Source organism: Cyanistes caeruleus, chromosome 11, assembly GCF_971803275.1.
Source record: "Cyanistes caeruleus chromosome 11, bCyaCae1.hap1.1, whole genome shotgun sequence".
Taxonomy (NCBI): Eukaryota; Metazoa; Chordata; class Aves; order Passeriformes; family Paridae; genus Cyanistes; species Cyanistes caeruleus.
The window spans coordinates 5728657-5737771 of NC_141711.1; the positions used below are offsets into that span (position 1 = coordinate 5728657).

At 46.6% G+C, this 9115-nt stretch overlaps 1 long non-coding RNA gene across 1 annotated transcript; it reads left to right on the plus strand.

Annotated features, from left to right (window-relative positions):
* The first annotated feature begins 738 nt into the window (after nt 1-738).
* Nucleotides 739-4784, plus strand: LOC147650956 (uncharacterized). Its single transcript, XR_015274919.1, has 2 exons — nt 739-996; nt 1369-4784. It is a non-coding gene; the product is annotated as an uncharacterized LOC147650956 (long non-coding RNA).
* Nucleotides 4785-9115: the final 4331 nt, after the last annotated feature.

Consider the following 9115-nt stretch of genomic DNA (forward strand, 5'->3'; position numbering starts at 1 on the left):
TCTGGTTTGGGGATGAGCTGATCTGGCTGTCAATATCCAAATATTTCACTCTAGGGAGGTGCTGTGTGCTCTTCCCCTGTGCCCTCGCTGTTCTTTGTGGTTTGATTTGCAGCCCAAAGCCACAGAAGCTCTGAGTGAGGACAGAGGGGTCTGTCCCTCTTATTTCAAGTGTAGCCTTCCACCCCCATAAAGGCACATCATAAATCCCTCCAGTGCTGGGAAGAGGCACATGAAGGTCACAGTAGGTGGAAGAAGTAGGTGGCCTTCTGTCCTGGCCACCCATCCGTCCTTCACCACCGTGACAGGGACAGCAAAGCCAAGGCAATGTCAGAGCTGCTTTCATGTCCTGCCAGCACAGCCCCCCCAGCCCCAGCTCCCTCCAGGGAAGGGCTGGTGGGTCGAGGAGCCCTTCCCACTCTGGCACCATTCCTGGAGTCAGGACTGGGGCTCAGCACCCCTTGGCAGGGCTGTGAACCTACTGGTGTGACTTGTCCCCACTTCATCCCCTCCTGTGACCACTGAAAGTATTTTCTTTTCCTCCCCTGGATAGTCCTTGGCTATATCAGCTCTTTCCCTTGCATGTTTAGGAAGGTGGCCAGAGACTATTATAACATAGAAAAAGTTTCCAAATAATCTCAAAAATAAAGGACTTCCAGCACACCCATAAGCACTGGTTGGGAAGAGCCTCATTAAACCAGGAAACATTCAAGGGCACACCACTGACACCTGTGTTCTCCTGCAGAGAGGCCACATCCCAGAGCAAAGGTGGAAAGCCATCACCTGCTCCCGGGGTGGTGTCTCCAGCAGGGTTTTTTGGTTCCATTTCACTCTTACCTCATTGCTATCAAATCAAACTGAGCTCAGACATCCCTCAGTGTGTCCTCCTGCTGGTGCTCGCTGCAAGTGTCCTGTTCAGAGCCTGCTGAGCAGTGACAGGCATTGTACAGGTCAGCTGCAACAGAGGGACAGCATCAAAAACCAAAGCAGATGGATTTGGTAAGGAAAACTGGCACGTTCCCTGTGCTGTGTGTGAAGTAGGTTCACCTGGAGGAGTGCAGAAAGCTGAACCCCTGCCAGAGGAATAATCTGGTAAACTTCCTAATGAATATTTCTGCAACACAAAGTCTCTTTGTGGATTTAAATTAATCTAAAGCACATTCATTAATTCATAGCTAGGAATTGAATTATATTTTGTTGCTGACCTCCATGTTGTTTGTCTGTAACTAGATTTCCCCTTAAAGGCAGCAGCACTATTTAATCATAATGTCAACCTTTGGATCTACTTCAGCAGCAATTACCCTGAGCTTTGACTTTGATATAATTTATATTTCAGGATACATCATAAATAACTCTTTCTTCTCCTTTCAGTACAGCTGTGTGAATGTGCACAAGCCCATGGAAATATGAATCACAGCCTATTTATCTCATTCAGGCTGCTGCCTTGGCCACATGTCCCTGGCCACCCCTGTCTGCCCCATGGTGACATTTTCATGTTCTTGTGGTGTGAGAGCTGTGTGTGTTCATCATGGAGCTCCAGCAGCAATACCAGAGGGTCCTGAAAGTTCCACGAGATGGACCAAAATGCCTTGCTTAGATACAGAAGAAAGATGAATTCAGAGCAGGTGTCAGTTAGGAAGAGACTAAGAACAAAATTTGAAAGCCAGCAGTATGATATTCCAAACAACCCTAATAAAATTAACCCCAAATCATCAAAAATCCCATGAGATTTTTCTGCTGCTTTGGATCTGGTAGCTACAGAGCTGAAATTAGCAGGAGAGGTAACTCATGCTAAAGAAAACTTGGTGGCAATGGGCACGTTTAGATGCTGTGTGTTTGCACCCACAAGGGAGAGTTAATCCTGATCCTGCTGACTAACACTCCAACTGTTGTGGAAACACCCTCTGAATGCTCAGGAGGGTTTGCAGGCCTGTGTTCATGAGGGAAAATAACAGTGAAGGTGCAGCACGAGCTCTGTCACGCTGCTTTTCCAGCTGCTGTCAGTAAAGTGCAGGATTTTAAATGTGTCTGTCAAAACTGGCAGGAAGGGGGGGAAAAGCTGCAGAAATCTTCAGTGTGTAATGAGCAGAGTTAGGTCTTCACAGAAGAAGGGGGTTTTTACTGTTCTTTGGTTTGTTCTGGATGAGTTTCACCCAAGAGGATGGCAGATTGCAAAAATCATTATGCATTGATTTTTAATTTTTTTTTCGTTCTTATCCTAATGTGAAAATGAGACTACAACGTGCTTCTGCAGGAGTCCAGCGTAGCCTTGCAATTAAATTCAAGTTGCTTTCATCAAGTATGACAGCCCAGTGGTGGGAAGAAATCTGCAAAAACAATGCCTAAGTCTGTGAAAGCAATCAAATAACATCTGTTAACTTCTGCTCAGGAACAGAACTTCGGGCATCTCCAAAAACCTCCTTAATCTCAACAAACACACAATAAACCTGCATGATGAAGGCACAGCTTTCATGAATCCAGTAAAAACCCATGGTTTCCCAAATCCCAGAGTGTTGTTTGACAGAAATGTTTGTCACATCCCAGTGACTGGCTACAGACCCTGGCTTTTGGCTACCCTGGGGCTGCTGCATCCCAGAGGAGGCAGCCCAAAGGGGAACCTGAAACCCCAAATTATCTAAGCCATAAATTTAGGTCTTTTTAGAGGATGAGAAATTCCCAAAAGTGTTTCAAGTTGCTCAGCCAGCACAAGGGAGGACCTAAAATGTGGGGGCTATGGAACATCACGATGCCCCTTGGCTTTACAGTGATTTTTCAAGGCAGTTGCTGTCCATCATCTCTTTTCCACACTGACCAGGTGGGCCCAAAACAAACTCCCTGGCAGCAGCTGTGATTGTGACCAGCTTGATTGTGCCACCACTCTCTGGCCTCTGCCATCACTGGGAGAACTCAACCAGTGGCTTCTGTATCAAGTTGAGCTTTGTGCATCAGGCTGGTGGGTCAGGAACCCACCCTGAAGGCTCCAAGTGGGAGAGACATTATTAATGTAATTAGTAATTACTAATGCTCGTCCTTTCAAAGTGAAACTCCCTTTCAAGTCTGGTTTCTGCTTCTCAGCTTGAACAAGGTCCCATCACCCTGTCAGAACATCAGTCCTGCCTTTCCTGGCCACAAATCTCCCAATGCCTGATACAGCTGCACAATCCTCTGCCACTTTTCATTGTATCTCAATAAAAAGCCTTAGAGGTAACAACCTGTGTTTTTTTCTATCTGATTATTCTTCATTGGGACGCTTATAAGTGAAGTGCCATCCAGAGACAGTGGCCATGGCCCATAAATTTAATTACTAACCTTTAATTCATGGGTGGCAGAAACAGTTCTTCAAGCATCTGAGTTAATCAGGCTTTGCTGACAGTGGCAATCAATTGTTCAGCAGCCTGTTTTTTGCTTAATTACTGTTGGACTACATTGCATTTTCAAAATGTCAAGAATCCTCTTTTAGAAATGCAATAAATCATTTCCATGTGGTGTTCCAAGCTGGGGTAGGAGACTATTATTCTCTCACACCTGACCTTGGTTACAAGGAACAGAAATTGATCATTTACTGTACCAGTGAAATATCATTTAAGGAAAAATGAGTATTAACTAAGAGCTTCAGCTGACTAAAAGTAAAGAGAGTTACTTTCTGGCCAAGGAAGATGCTGGCAGGGGGATGTGGCTCCATTAAAACTCTTCTGTTAAGGAGGCACCATCTACACTGGGAATCAATATCAGAGTATCAGTTTCATCAGGAGTCCACAAAGCACTTGTGCCCAGGTTTCCACTGTGTCCCAGGCAGAGACACCCTGATTCTTGTTCTTCTGGTATGAGGCCAGGATATTTAAGTATCAACCAAAGAGTTATCCAGCCCTCTAAGTTTCAGAAAGTGAAGGCAATTTAGCCAGTTCGAACTTGTTGAAGAAAAAAACTTGACTGTTTGGATTGTATTAATTAGAAAAATTAAGGCACTTCTCAGAACACATCTTTGGGGCCCACCAGCCTCAGCTGGAACATCTCACTGCTGGCAGCCAGGCTGCCACATGAGCTCTGTGGGTGTGGGTGCAGGGACCATGAGATGGAGCTGTGGCCTTCACAGCAAGGACCTGAGACAGACAGAGAAGAGACAACTTTTCAGAGCCCAGCTCTGCTCCAGCACCTCACCTGGCCCTGGTTCTGCCCCCAGGGACTGTGCCAAGGTCTGGCCATGCCCCTCGGTCTCCATCTCTGAGAGGTAGTGAGCAATTTTTAATTGTGTGTATTTACATCAACTAACTCAGAAGAAACCTGTTCCTCACTCGGTCCCCAGAGCCCAGTGGGGCAGAAGTAATAAATGACACCTTCCTGCCTGAGAAATGGGAGGTGTTTTCATCAGCAAGGTTGTGCTCAAGTATGTTGAGAGCAGTACATGGGTTGTGGCTGGAGTCAGCCAAGATGATATGAAGATAAAAGACATCCTCTGAGAATAAGAAATAAAAAGGAAGAGGCTGTGTGGAATCATACAGATCAAATTTCCTTTCTCAATGTGTTTAATAGTAAAGCTTTTCACTTCCCAAGGATACAAATTAAATTTTTCTTCAAACCAGAGGTAGGATGAGCTTTTGGGCCTTCTTTTTTCATTAAACATACATGCATTCAGAAAAGAAAAACCTTTTTTCCATTCTAGAAAGCAGAGCTGATTAGAGCCAGGAGCCAACAGCAAACAAACTGTGATCAATAAATGAAAATGAAGCAATAAAATGTTCAAAATTTGCAAGACAATAAAAAACATTTCTTAGAGGAAAAAAATAAAAGGAAGAAAGATACAAAATAAGTCTCCAGCTTAAATTAACATTACTGTTTTCCCAGTGCAAAACAGATTTAACTTTTCTCCCCATTTTTGCCGATGGCACCTGTCTCACCAGGAGTGTGATTGAGTGTCCTCAGCTGTTGGTTGAAACGTGGTGCTCTGGTGGCAGCAGAGTGTGACAGGCTGTGAAGGAGCTTCCCAGCAGGAGTGTGCCACAAGTTTGGAGTCCTTGCCACCAGACCGAGGACATGAGGCACCACCAGGAGAGGACATCTCTGCAGACCCACCACCCATTATCTGTGTTCTTCCTGTGATTCCAGGGGGAAATCCCAGTGCCTAATGGGCTTTCCTGTGTGTCCCAGCTCACCACTGGCCACCACGGCCACCACCAATGCTGCTCCTGCAGGGAGAAGGGCAACCACAGCCACCCCATGCTCTGGATGCTGGCAGAGTTTAGGGATTTATGTCCATCTGCCTGTGCTGTCAGCTCAGGCCAGAGCTTTGCTCTCAGTTTTTCTCGTTATTTAACATTCCCAACTCTGTCCAAAAGGCAGCAGCACTAGAGGGCACTGCCTGCACGTGTGAGAAAAGGGGACACATCTCCAGACATCTCCCAGGATCCCCAATTTTGGGTGTTTGCTGGCACCTTCCCTTCTCACCTGTGCCCTTTCTCTAGAGAAAAACATGGAGCCAGCTGGGGTCATTAGTTTTCCTGGCTGCAGATGAGGTTGGCAGCACAAGGTGATGTAAAAGATCACTTCCAACAAACAGATTTGGGAAAGCCAAAGTGAGACATTATCAGGCAAGTTTGTTCCAGGCCCAAAGCAGGCAGTGAAACAGCTGCACACATGTTTAGGCCAAAAGATAAAGTCATGCTGGGGGGTGTCCAGGAGCATAAGGAAGACAGAGCCTCCCAGAGCCCCTTCCTGGGGGAATCTCACTGCTGCATCTCTGCTCCAAACCCCTCCTGTGGACAGAAATTCCCTTCTGGATCCAGCCACATGGGTAAAAACAGCCCATCCTCCTGCTGCAGCAGAAAAAGACTCATGTCTGGAGAAAGCTGCTAATTCAGATTAACCCAGAGTGTGTGAGCCAAAGCCTTCAAGCAGAGTTGAGCTCTGCAGGGCTGGTTACAGGGAGCTGCTATCAGCCCAGGTGACGGGAACTGAACCCCTTCTGCTGCCAAAAGCCTCTCAGGGAGCCCAGAAGGAGCCAGGCTCTGCTCCCAGCACATGTCACACATTCATAGTCCTCAGCAGCATGGCTGGTGCTTTAGTCCCTCTTTCTCCATGCCACATCCAGCCTCACCTTGCCTCACAGGTCCTCACAGGCTCCCTGGATGTCACTGTCCACACCAAAAAGCCATCATGCCTGGGCAGTCTGCCGTGTTAGATGAAGCCCAGACAGAGCCAAACTCCTCCAATCTTTCCTCTGGGGCCCTGTGCAGCTGAATTGACACTCCTGTGACTGATTCCTTCCAGCCTGAACTATTTCCCTTGATGATCTGCCCTAATGGAAAAACAGCTTTTCCACCTTTCAAATGAAAGCAAGATAAAAAATGCCTTCCTGGTTCAAAAAGCATGTGGAAATGCTGCCAAAGAATATGCATGTTAATAACATATCCTTTGTATGAGAAGACAGTGCTGAAATTTCAAGTGATCTCCCTAGAATACAAACAATACCCAGAGAATGGCAAGGAGATTAAAATAATCCTTGGGATGCCTTTCAGTTTTCATGGCTTTTGTCAAATAAATAAATAAGTACAAATTAGCAGTGTATTACAGTCTTCCAAAAGCTGGTGTTTTCACCCCAAAGGATTCCTCTCTGCAGTTAATACAAACCACTTGCATAGATAGCAGGTCCCCAAGGCTGAGGTGTTATTTCTAAAATAAATTGCTTATTTGAAAAAATCACAGGGAAATCATTGTGTTTGGGATATTTGAAGACTTTTCTAATTAATCCAGGAGCATGAGGGGAAGGCACAGATTCCCCTGTCAGAGCAGGGTTTCTCCAAGTGCTCACGGTGTAATGCTGAGCCTGCAGCCCCAAGGAGTCTGGGGACTTGTTCCAGAGGAGAATGACTTGGTGATGCTGTTAAAACACTTTTTTCAACAAGCAGCAATCAACCCAGCTGTTTGGTTTGCTGGAATCAGAATCAGGGAATGCAGCACTGCAGTCACCTCCACACAGAAGATATTTCTGTAGAGAAGGACAAATCTGCCTTCTCTGGGGGAATGCCTGCAGGAAAGCATGTTTCCTTTTCCCACAGAGGGAAATGATGATGCCTTGGCATCCCCTGAGCATTCCTTGGCTGGGAGCTGCAGGGCCAAAGCAAATTCAGAAATCTGCACAAGCTTAATGAAGATTTTCTCTTTCTCCTGGTTAGAGAAAAAAAAGAAGCACCGGCATTCCCAGGACAGGGAGGTGACATCCTCACTCAGCAAAGTCATCTCCTGTGCTTTGTGAGAGCCCTTTCCACATGCTGGCACTTCCCTGTAGAGCTCCCCCATGGAATCTGCAGCCCAGCGCTCAGCTCAGCCCTGCAGGAGATCCCTGGATGCACTTGGATCTGTTCATCTCCCAGTTCCTGAAATTCCTGCTTAGCTCTGGGAGGCAGGCAGGGGGAGACCATGTTGGTCTGCTATGAATACATGTCATGAGAGAGGTGCAGGTGGACAGGATGTCCTCAGACTCCTTTTTATTAGACGGAAATCACACTGGTTTGCCCACTCATGTCTTATCCCAGACTCCAGGCCTTGCCCCTTTCCTGGCTGGCTGGACCCAGCCATGGACAGGGCTGAGAATTTAAACCACCAACCTTCACCCATCCCATTCCACTGGCTGTGCTGGGAATTCCCAAGATGTGTTGGTGTACACGGAGGCAGAGAGGTGGGACAATGTGTGTGCAGCACTGAGGAAACCCATGGCTCCTTTGCTTAATGGCCCTTGCAGTGGGCAGCACAGTATATTTTCACTCATTAAATCAAAGTGGCTGCTCCTTGCCCTTCAAGTCCCCAGAGAGCAACTATTCCTGATAACAGTCAGTCCCCACAGACTCATTAAGCTTTCTGGAAGCTGTTTGCAGAGGCAGGGTGCTAATCTATGAAGATAAGAAGTCAAACCTTTCACTACGAGGACGTTTTTTACTACTTGTCTCCTGCTCTCCCTTGTAATTTCATCAAAGGCCAAGCCTAAAAACCTATCTAATCTGTCAGAAAGGCCAATCTAATCTATCATTATTAACTGCTTTTATGGAGAAAAATGGATTGCAACATTAGAGAACTTGTGATTTAGCACATGAAAGAGATGGAAAAAATGTCTCTGAAATGACAAACAATACAAAATCTGCTTTCCCAAAAGAACAGATTAGCTGGTGACACAAATAAATAAGTGCAGTTAAAACTGCTCAGGTTTATGGCAAGAGGTGTAGAAAATGCCTGAGACTTGCCAGTGATAGCCTTTTATGGCAGAAGTAGATTTTATTGGACTTGCATTGAAATGAACCTTCACCTACTCTGGGAGCTCTGGGAGCCAAGTGCCTTGAAAGGAAACCATGCAAGGTCTGTTCTGGGCTTGGAAAAGCCATCAAAAGGTGGTGGGTGAAGAGAGGGGTGGTGTTTAATGTAGGAAGCATGATGGGGAGATTAGTACTCATATAGACTGTGGAGAAAAACGAGCTTTTCCAGAAGACAGTCAAAGACAGGGAAAAAATCCAGCTCAAATGTCCTTGTGGAGAAATTCTCAACACTTCCCTCTCCAGGCAAAGACCTGGGAGAGATGGGACTTTTCCCTGTAGACACAGAAGAATTGTTTGCTCCATCATTTCCACCTTAACAGGGAAAGAAGAGACCTGGCTACAGGAGCTTTGGATGCTCTGGAAAATTCTGAGTCTGAGCCCTCCTTGCAGCCCCAGCTGAGGTGCCCAGTGAGGTTCAGAGCTGCCCACAGCCAGCAGCAGGGCTCTGGCACTCTGGGTGCCATGCTGAGCCCAGGGCTTTCTGCTAGAACATGGAGTCTGGTTTCAACAAGGGGAAACTTGTCATCATTGCAGACAGATTAATTAGACTTGGCAGGTTTCTCACTAGTTGGAAATGAGATCTGTTGCCATGAAAATGAGTGGGGAAAAAGAGGTGGTTTGTACAGGGGATGTATTTGCCTTGCATGCCCGTGCAGCCTGGGCACTGGTTGGGAGCAGTCTCTGGAACTCAGGGTCCAAAGCTCTGTCTGTGCACTGCCAGGCTGAAGATGGCATTGGGATGCAGCAGCAACCCCAACCCTTTCTTCCCTCAGCTCCTGCAGTGCTGGGGCAGGACTGGGGCTGGGGGTGACTTGGGT